Source organism: Hypomesus transpacificus, chromosome 15 (assembly GCF_021917145.1).
Source record: "Hypomesus transpacificus isolate Combined female chromosome 15, fHypTra1, whole genome shotgun sequence".
Taxonomy (NCBI): domain Eukaryota; kingdom Metazoa; phylum Chordata; class Actinopteri; order Osmeriformes; family Osmeridae; genus Hypomesus; species Hypomesus transpacificus.
Genome location: NC_061074.1, coordinates 9,097,155 through 9,106,891, shown reverse-complemented (window position 1 = coordinate 9,106,891; position 9,737 = coordinate 9,097,155).

Genomic DNA, 9,737 nt, shown 5'->3' with positions numbered 1-9,737 from the left:
CAAGGTTTACATGACATGACTAACTCTGCCCAACACAAAGAGATCACAGACAGCCTGTTGTTTAACTGCAGACAACTGGCTCATTATTCATCAGTAAAACAGCATGTGTCGAGTACGTGTGCAGACATGCACATTTGCATATCGGAATACTGCACTTTGTCCACGAGGTGTCATATGGACAGCTGGGATAAGAAGTCATCTTTCGCCTTCAAATTCCAACCGTCAGAGCGAACGTGAGGCAGGGTGACATCAGCAGGACTGGGAGAGGAAGAGAGAAAAGAGACATAGAGAAAAAAACAGAGTAAAGAAGGAAGGATGGGTAGTTCTACTGCACTCTACTGTACTCTACTGTACTCTATTCTACTTCAGCCAGTTGTGTATCTGTGAGTCGGTACTCTCTCAGCAGTCTGCCCCCCCCCCCCCCAGGCCAAGGAGGAGCAGACAATCCAAGGACAAAGAGAGACAGCAGGCTCATTGAAGGAAGAGAGTGGAGCGTGGTCTTGGGATAGCTTTAATGGCTTATAGGAGAACAGAGGTGGGTGAGGGATGCCTATATCTGGAATATTGTATGATGCCTTGGGGGAGTCTTCCAGTGGTTCTATTTCTGTGGAGGAAGAGAGAATGGAGAGGTTGACCTCTACTCTGAGAATCTGACATTCTGAAGAAAAGGTCACATTCTAAAATGAAATTTCTACAGAGACACAACAAGCAGAGAAGCGATCCAGAATAGAATGTTGGCATCAGAACCCGCCCAGATATCCTGCCTTCTATTGTTATTGCAGCACGTTTTTTGGCAGATTGTTAACTTATTGTTCTTTGTTTGCCCAGTTGGCACACTGATAACAGTATAAGAAGAAGGGAAGAGAGAAGGGGAGGAGGGGCAAAAGAGGAGAGAGGGGTGGAGGTGGGGTAACTCAAGGTGGGAACATTGATTGAGGAGGACGGGGGAGAAAAGTAGAGGAGAGAAGAGGAAGAGGAGAGCAGGAAGGGGAACAGGTGGGGTAGTTAGGAGTGTGGGAAAGGTGAGGGTAAGAGAGGGCAGGGGTTGAGAGAGGTGAGAGGTTAAGAGAGCGCACAGGCCAGGTTGTGTTTAGAGGATAGAATCTCCCTGACCTCTGAGCTGTCAGATCTGTATCTGACCCTCACTAACCTGCTCTGTCTAAAGATAACACCCTCCCTCTCCTCCTCGCCAACCCCCTCTTCTCCACCCCTCCTCTTCTCCACCCCTCCTCTTCTCCACCCCTTCCTCTCATCCTCCTCTCACTCCCTTTCCACCCTTCTCTCTTATTCTCTTCTTCTTTTTCTCTTTTCATACTGTCACTCACTCCTCAACCTATAGAAAGAAAGACAGTGAAGGAGATTAAGGAGAAAAAGACTGGAGGAATGGAGATAACGAGGAGAGAGAAAGAGAAAGAGAGAAAGAGGTGGGTAAAAGAAAGAAAAGATGAGTGGAAGAGTTTCAGTAATGCAGACTTTAGCCTGGAAACTTCTCTCCTCTGACCAGCACCATCACTTCCTGCTTGTGTATACACAACCTGCACTGAGATCCTCCTATCACAATCTCACAATAACTTACATTAACATTTATTCATTTAGCAGCTGTTTTTACCCAAAGCGACTTACAAGAGAGCTTTAAAAAAAATGCATAGGGCAATGATCATAAGGAGCCCCAAAAACATTGCGGGTAGCTAAAACACAAAGCATACATTGTGAAAAGCAAATAAGTGCCAATGGGTGGAACCAGAAGAGCATGTAGTTACATTTCAATTAAACAACATGATCCTCGAAAGTGCGTAGAGTGTACCTGGAGGAAAGCAAGCAACAGTAATATGATTCACAGCGAGTTCAAGCACACTAACATCTGATCCAACAAATATTTCTTAAGTACTGTTAAGTAACTTTCATTAGTAGCATCACAGAACTTTCAAGAACAAACTGTGATTTCATCATTACCCCACACCTATTGCTAAATGCCAGATCCAGCAGCCAGCCTGGCACCATCGTTAAAAGCCTCGCCAGACAAAAAGCTGAACCATCTTGCAAAACTCACAAGCGAGAAGCCTCACGATCATTTAGAAAGAACTCACCCCGCCTCCCACTGAAAAACATGGCCCTAATTAAAGTCATGAATCATGCTGCAGCGTTCGACAGTGCGGACACATGACGGGGGTGGGGCTGAGCTGCATGGCTGGGTGCTGCTGGATCGGACTTGTCCCAGAGTCTGAGGTGATGTCATACAAACTGAAAAGAACGCAGGCAGAGAAGTGTGAGGGGGGTACGGGCAGGGGGAGAGGGATAGAGAGAGAGAGAGAGAGAGAGAGAGAGAGAGAGAGAGAGAGAGAGAGAGAGAGAGAGAGAGAGAGAGAGAGAGAGAGAGAGAGAGAGAGAGAGAGAGAGAGAGGGAGAGGGATAGAGAGAGAGAGAGAGAGAGAGAGAGAGAGAGAGAGAGAGAGAGAGAGAGAGAGAGAGGGAGAGGGATAGAGAGAGAGAGAGAGAGAGAGAGAGAGAGAGAGAGAGAGAGAGAGAGAGAGAGAGAGAGAGAGAGAGAGAGAAGACGGGGGAGTGAGGGAGACTTTCCAGATTTAACAGTAGCTAGGGGATAACAAATCTAAAAGTAATTTTCCCTCCCTCTCTATTTTCCTTCTCTTTCTCTTTCTCTGTTTCGCTGTTTGTCTTTCACACACATTCACCTCCTCTGTCTCACCCCCCTTTCCTCTCCTGTCCCTCTCTTTTAAAATCCACTATTTGCCACTCTCACACCTCTCTCTCTCTCTCTTTCTCTCTTTTAATTTCTTTCTCTCTCCTCAGGTACAGGGTAGTAGGCCCCTCGGGCACTTCTCCCTGTCAGGGAATCAGTATCCATGCAAAAATTGTCCATCCATCCCATAATGATCTGGGTAGAGCAGAGAAGGGAGGTAGCGTACACGACTCGCCATGGTAAAAGTGTTTAAAAAAAGAAAGAAAGAAAGAAATCGACAAATATATCTTCCAGGTGGTCTTGTATTTGAGGTAGTAGATCTTACAGTGAATAAGAGAAGCCAAGTCCCCCGCTAAGCCTTCTGGGATGTGAGATCTCTGCTCAGAGTGCATTGTGGGAAAGGCTATATCTAGGTCTGTGGGTCCCATCCAAAGTTCTAATAAAATCAGTATGAGCTGTGAGCTTGTGTGTGTGTGTGTGTTAGCCGGTATCTGATACAGTACGTGTGAGCGTGTAAGTGCTTGTCCTGCCTATCTCATCTTGGCCTGGCCTGGGGCGCTGTCAGAAACGGAAAACAGTCGTCCCTCAAAAATGATGTCACAGCCTCAAGGGATGACATCACGGACCACAGGTCCACCGGCAGGTCACACATCTGCTCACTCACGCCCAGTCTCCATGACAACACCTTGACAATTCCTCGACAACCTCCCTCATGGCAAAGACTTAGAGTGAGCAATGTCCAGTGTATGTGAACCTGCAGTGCTTGACCAGAGAGATTGCTGGGTCTAGATCCATGGTGCCCTTGGGCAGAAAACAACGGGGGAGTGTTGTGAGTGGATTTGGATCCCATATATTCTGGGGACAAGCTGGGACCTGGGAGACAAGACACTACATGGGGCTAATGGAACCTGATGTTTCCTGACCCTGCTGGGACTACAGGTGAAATATGAGAGAAAGAGAGAGAGAGACAGACAGACAGACAGACAGACAGAGACCGAGAGAGAGAGATGGATAGAGACAGGTCAGAGATCTGTGCTCCACAGGTCAGTCTGAGGTTAGTTTCTGTTCTGATCACTCCAGGTGCACCAAAGTGAAAACACACACACGCTCAAACAGCACTCCCAGGTGCACCACACCTGTGCTTTGGTGCACATGCTTGCACAAAGGTAAGTGTGTTCCCCTCCCCCCCCCTCTCCACTCTTGTCTAAAGCCCCTCTAATAGTTCACTCATCCCACATCCCCTCAAAGACTCTGTTCACTCCCTCACTTCCCTCTGTTGCCCCCACTAATCTCTCCCTTTCTTCTCCTGCAGATGGGTGACAACAGTGTGTGGGAGTGAATGTGTGTCAGTTGGTGTGTGCGCAAGTGGGTCTGTGTACGTGTGTGTGCACGTGTGCTTGTGTGTGAGTGGTTGCGGCGGTGGCTGCAGGATTTGACTGTTATTAGTAATGATAGCACCTAGAGACGTGTCCTGTTTTCACAATGTTAGTCTAACAAAGGTGTGCGGGCAACTATACAGGTGAGTGTGTGTGTCTGTGTTAGAGCGTGTGTGTGTCTGCGTGTGTGTATAGGTACATGCCTGGGTGGAGCTGTAGACACATCAGTGCAGCTGCCAACAAGGAGAGCCCTTTTAGGATGCATAGAAAATCAACACACACACACACACTCATGCACACAGTACATAGGTGGAGCAGCATGTTGAGACAGGCAGAGTGTGTGTGAAAGAGACCTGGTCTGTGTCAGTCTCTGCTCTCTGTCATCCAGGTTTCATAAGAAGAACACTCAACATTCTCTTTCTGTCCCCTTTGCCCTCTTCTCCCTCTCTACCTCCCTCCGTCTCTCCATCATTCTCTCCCTGCCTCTCTCCCTCCTCTCCCTCCCACTACCTTCCTCCTCTCCTTCCTCCTCTTCCTCCTCTCTCTTTCCTCCCCCACCATCTTCACTGTCCTACTCAGGTGAACACTCAGGGATTGTTTCCATGTGAGGGATCTGACACATTACCCTGAAAGACCCTTCATTAAGAGACCAAAGCCTGGACCAAACACTAGGCCTTTAGAAGCCTGGGGTTAGATTAGCAGGGCACACTGGCCCAAGTGGCTTGCCTCCAGGGCTCTGGAAGGCAGGTCAGTAGAGGACAATGGAAGCAGAAAATGAGGCATTGTAGAAGTGGTGAGTTTAAGGGCTGAGTAGGGGCTTTTGGAGTTGACTTGAGATAAGTGACATTTTGGCTGACCCCTTTGTTTATTGTTACCATGGCTACAGTGTGGATTGGGACACACACACACACACACACACACACACACACAGAACTTTTCACAACATGTGCCCGCACAGACTCTTTGCGAACACACACATACAGAGACACATTCTCAAACACACACACACACACACACACACAGCCAGAGGCTAGGACAGAAGAGACCCCTGGTGGTCTCCCTGTAGGGGTCTCCAGTGGGCGGTACAACAGCCTGGTTCCCGCGTCATGACCCCCCCCTGGGCTCCCACGGACCGGGGGGAGGATGGGGGGGAGGACGGGGGGAGGACGGGGGGAGGACGGGGGTCATGCCAATGGCAGTTGGTTGTCATGCCAACAACAGGCTCAGTCTACAGTTTGGTGTTCTTGGATAACTGTATCGTTGGGGTCAGTTATTTGATTACTTTTCTATTAAAATAGTTAGTTAAATTATATTTTAGTCACGCTGCCACACTCGACCGCACCAGAGACTTTGTCGGGCCCGCTGCTGGTAGTCATGCCAACGGCACATCTACATAGGCAACTTTGTTTACCACTGAAAGTACAGCCGTGATAGGTAGTGTTCTGTTTAAAGTCAACCTTTGATGCTGTGCGGATAACACAGGAAACCAGATCATGGACAGGTCAATATGACGCCTTGTGTGACATTGTTCATTTTTCTTTATGTTTTTCAGTGAATCGAGCTGAACTCTGTTTAAGTACGGAGATGAGCTCTGTTCCTTGAAATGAAGCTGTCCTGCAGGCAGGCTGGTGAGAGGCTGCTGTGTGTTGTAGAGTAGAGAAGCTGGCTTGTCTGGGGTTGGCCCTCCCCACCTGGGAGTCTGACAACAGCTGCTAAGGATTCCTCTATCTAGCATGGAAAATATGACTGCGCTGGACAATCGCCATGATACTGTGTGTGTGATGGGTGTGATCGCTTTGTGTGGTGTGTGGGTTCACTGTGTGTGTTGGAGATTAAAGAAGCTTATTTGAGTTTAGTTTGCCTGTACAGTGTGCTGATTCAGCCAATTCCATTCACTGAACAGAGTAGTGTTTGTGTCTGTGTGTGTCTGTGTGTGTCTGTGTGTGTATGTGTGGGATTGAAACATTTCATTTCCACATTAATCTCTTAATCACAGAGACCTCCTGGAGGCTTGTCTCCCCCCTCACTAGCTTTCCATGATGTCACTTCCTCTCAGAGAACCCCTCTCCCCCACACCAAAGTCCTGTATACAGAAACGCACACGTGCACAAGCACACACACACAGCGGATGCCATCTTCCCACACCTTTTCATTTGACCATGAGATCTGTAACTTACGATACTGGGATCCTACTGCTGTCTCCTGCTCGGTCAGTTTCACCTCTGCACCCTCACAACCATCAAAACACAAGAAGAAGGCAGGATCTATGCACATGGATGTCCTCAAAGTGAATCTCAGACTCTTAGAATCACAGTCTAAGGTGTGTGTTCAGATAGGTTAGCCAAGTTCACATGGAACCAGGGGCGAATTTAGGTTCCCACTTTTGGGGGGGCTGAGCCCCTAGATAAAACCTAGAATTTTTCCTGTGACCCAGCAAAACCAGGGGCTGTTCCCCCAGAAGATTTTTTTTTCTTCAATATCCTTTTAAATAGTGTCCTCCAGTGGGTTTTAGAAAGAGAAATTAACACATTTGGATTTCAAATATGAAAGAAAAAGAAAATCTCCAGCCCCCCCAAAATAGGGCTGGACACGCCCATGCATGGAGGAGCGATACCTCCCATTCACACGCTCCCCTCTTCCCTCCTCTGAGATACCAACACCAAGCAAACACCCACACGTGCACACACACGATCACAAGTTCACACACAGGAATATCCGCAACATGCCTAAGCCCTATATGCACATACACACACACGATATACACCACCACCCCCGCCCCCCCAACCCCGCACACTCATCCCCGACATGCCCAAACCCAGCCTGTGTTGCATCAGTGTGTGTTGAGGGTGTGGTGTGCAGCCACAGAGGCTCTGTAGTGTAACACTGCAGGACCAGGCCCTGGTACAAGCTGGGGGCATGTCTTACGCAATCATGAGGAGGTGTGTGTACTTCTGATTGTGTGTGTGTCTTAGGACTTAGGACTGGTGTGTGTGCGCGTGCATGGAGCACCTCACTCCTCTGAACCTGTACCTTGTTTTTTCCACAGTCCCGCCCACCTTGCGTGGCCTCTCCCCTCTTGTTAAGCCCCTCCCAGACTGCTTAGCTCCTCCCACGCCCTCATTTCGAAAGCCTGGAGGAATTAACCAGTTAAATAAGCAGTCACCCGCCCCTCTTAAACCCCACTGAGGCCTGCTGATATAACACTGGCTAGACAGCACCAATAAACCTCCTGGAGCAAAAACACAGCATGGGGTCACAGCTACCACACACATGCACACATGCACACATGCACACATACACACACGTGCCCACGCACACATACACACACTCGAATATCCTCCTGCAACTGTGGTCTTATCTCTCTCTGGACAAACACCGTCACGGACGGAGGAGTAATGGACCCAATAAATCATAACTGTAACTGACACCAATGGGGAGCCCCTGTCCTTCTGACCCCTCATCACTGTGAGAGAGAGAAAGAGAGAGAGAGAGAGAGGAAATCAGGACGCCTGCACCCCTTCCTTCTGACGGTGCTACACCATTAACGTGCAGGGCCGCACGTTTCCCACACACCACTGGGGCTGCCCCCCGACCTCTGACCCAGGCCGGGGGGGGGGGGGGGGGACGACCACCCAGCCAGGCACTCAGCCTCTCAGAGACTCTATTGGGGAAAAAGGGGAGGAGGGGGAATTGGAGGAGAGGGAGAAGAGGAAGGTAGGAAAACACATGACAGTCCCCTGTCTCTATCCACACAAAGAGGGGGAGGAGGAAGAGTCGAGAGAGTTGACGGAGTAGGGAGGGTGTGGGGGAGCAGGGGGCCGGTGTATTAAGAGTGTCCTGGGGTGAGGGTCTGTATACACGCTCAGTAGTTTAGGAGGAGGAGATATGGGGGAGGGGTGGATTATGAGGTGGGTTCAGGGTTGAAGGTAAAGAGGTTTAAGCTCTCTATCCGAGGGAAGGGGAGGGGGGGCAGCAGAAAGGAAGGGGGGGGGGTCACTAAGTACTTCATTAGGGAACAGAGGAAGGTCAGAGATCCTAAACACTGACATCTGTGTAAAGGTTCCTCTCTGTCTCCTGTTTCCTTAGACACACACACACACGCATACCCATACAGACACAAACACATCCTCTCTTGTCTCTATTTGGGTAGAACTTCATAAGAGTAACGTCTATGCATCCTGACTGGTCTTTAAAACAAGGATGCACAAAAAAAAGAAGTGGGCAGCATTTGGATGGAACAAGGGTTTTAGAGTGGAGGGATGTCATGGAGGTTGAGAGAGTAAGAAGGAGAGAGTGAGAGGTATGGATGGAGTGTGAGAGTTCTGTGTCTCTCTCAGGTTGTAAATCTCTCTTCATCACCTGCTGGATAGTGCTCCAGGGTGTTCTTCCAGCCCGGAGGCAGAATAGGCAGCGTGCCAGATAGTGGTCCATGGTGGGTCTCCCAGGCTGGGTGTTCTCCTGTTTCTCCTTCAGAGCCCTTCTCAGAAGCTCATGTCTAACAGACACAGAAAGGAAAATGAACTGAGAACAGGGAAAGCAAGAAAGCAAGAAAGCAAGACAGAAAGTATACACAATGAACTGACAGGAATGTGCCGGCAGGTAGAAAAGAGGCCCAGGAAGTTGCTGAACAATAGCAGTGTGTGTGTTTGCGAAGGTGAGTGTGTGTTTGAAGGAGTATACGTGAGTGTGTGTGGCTGTGTGTGGGGCCGTGTGTGGTGTGAGTATGTGTGTATGTCGGTATGTGTGTGTTTTTATTTGAAGATGTGTGTCTTCCTGCGTGTCCAGGGGTGTATGTTTGTGTGTGAAGGTGTATGTGTGTATTTGTGTGTGTATTTGTGTGTGTAGTGGAGGGAGACATATCTTCTTACCAACCACCACTTACCTGTTCAGTACCACAGTCACTCAGGGAGCAGGCCTCAAAGGGAGAGGCATCAATGGCTGCCATTCATATCAGCACTGGAATGTGTGTGTTTGTGTGTGTGTGTGTGCGTATATGCTTGTATGAATGTGTGTGCATGTGTGTGCATGTGCATCAGTGTGTGGTTGTGTGTGTGTGTCTAAGCAGCCACAGTTGTTGATGAATTGATGCAGGGATGAGATAGAGAGTAATCTGTCAGACTCGGGTCAATTACAGAGTAAAACAAACAATAGTGTTTGTGAATGACCAGACGGTCTGCTGCAAGGCAGTGATTAAAACTGTGTGTGTGTGTGTGTGTACGTGTGTGTCTACTGTATGTGTGTGTAGTGCATGCATCCCTCTTCCTGAATGAGCTGTTCTATCCGACATATAATTACTAAACACTGAGATAAGGAGATAATTGTGAAGATCTCTGTTCCACATACACACATTTAGACACTATCTGCAATTGTACAGAATCCCAGAAGTTGATCTCATCTTACACTGATCGCAACTGATCAGACAACCTTCTAACAAAAACGTTGTTTTGTCAAGATCTGACCACACCTGGCATTGGTTTAGAAGTTGTTACTACGGCGGGTTGCTATGACGGGTTGCTTGAAGGTTAGTAGACGAACAGTCTCTCTCAGAAAAACACAGAGGCCCACAGCCAGCAGCAGGGGTTAGAGGTGTGTGTGTGTGTAACAGCAGCAGATGTTGGAGTGTAACGTGATCTCTGTTCTTCTCCCTGGGGTGAGACAGACAT